At 40.3% G+C, this 1,212-nt stretch overlaps 1 non-coding gene across 1 annotated transcript; it reads right to left on the bottom strand.

The window, feature by feature from the left end:
- Positions 1-1,126: 1,126 nt before the first annotated feature.
- Positions 1,127-1,212, bottom strand: Trnay-gua (transfer RNA tyrosine (anticodon GUA)). Its single transcript is given in 2 exon segments — positions 1,127-1,162; positions 1,176-1,212. It is a non-coding gene; the product is annotated as a tRNA-Tyr (tRNA).

Raw genomic sequence — 1,212 nt, 5'->3', positions numbered from 1 at the left:
GACATGTTTGGCATTTTATCTTGATAAAACAACAACAACAACAACAACAAATTCTCTTTGTTAGCTACGATCATTTATTTAAGTATTACATCTTGTATTACTTACTTACTTACTGGCGTTCGCTCTACACGATCACGCCAGTATCCGCGATGAAGGTTGTGGTCCGCCGCATGTCCTCAACGTCTCCGTACAGCTTCTGCTGGAGTGTTGCACCTCGGGGCCACTTTGCTCTTCGCTCCTGGTCGTGTCTTTTGCATCTTTGGAGGATATGCTCTGTAGTCTGGTCCTATTCTCCACAGGGACATATGGGGGACGGCACCAGTTTGTACTTCCTGCACATGTGTGCATTCAGTCTGTAGTGTCCCGAGCGAAGCCTGACCATCACCACTTGTTCTGATCTTGTATTCACTTGGTGAATTATATATTTTAATAAAACACTGATGCGACACAACAGTCCTCTGCTCCTCTTAATAACACGATGCATATGAAATTGTATATGTTGTTCAGTTAGGTATATTACTAACGGTTACACTCCATCATATTATCACAAAATGAATGAAAGTGTTGGCTCCATCACATTTTCGAGGGCTCATTCACATTGCCGATGGCGCCAGCGCCGATTACAATAATAAAAATGTGATTATTTGGTTTTCAACTAAGTTCTGTAAGTAAGTTTTTGTGTTGGTCCAAAGAGGAGGTTGGGACAATGCTATATGCAAGATTAAATGGGCCAGCATCTACTTTACGGTAGGGAAATCACTCAAAATGTGTCTCCTCGTAAAAGAAAACACACGATGTTATATTTGGTAAAAGTTCTAGAAACGTCATTTCAGGGTATTTCTTATCGAAACTGCACCCAACATGATGAGAAAAATGTTCTACGTGGCATGACATTCTTCGATTTTTGAAAAACAAGAATGATCCTTTAACTTTGATATTTTTACTAAAATTTCTTACCTTTTTCAGCCTTGTTTTCATCGAGGGCTCTGCAACGGAAGTGTCGATGGCTTTCATTTAAACAGATCACCAAAATGTGAAAGAGCCACCGTTTAGTAGGCGTGAATATATCGAAACTTTTTCAAGCTGTAAAAATATATAAAAAAATTGATGAAAAAAAAAGATGGAGTCCCGCGAACCGGATTCGAACCAGTGACCTAAGGATGACAGAATAACCACTACAGTCCTCCGCTCTACCAACTGAGCTATCACGGG

Source organism: Ruditapes philippinarum, unplaced genomic scaffold, assembly GCF_026571515.1.
Source record: "Ruditapes philippinarum isolate M1 unplaced genomic scaffold, ASM2657151v2 ctg15520_1_1_1_1, whole genome shotgun sequence".
Taxonomy (NCBI): Eukaryota; Metazoa; Mollusca; class Bivalvia; order Venerida; family Veneridae; genus Ruditapes; species Ruditapes philippinarum.
The sequence above is the reverse complement of the archived record's forward strand: the minus strand, read 5'-3'. Positions and strand labels throughout refer to the sequence as shown.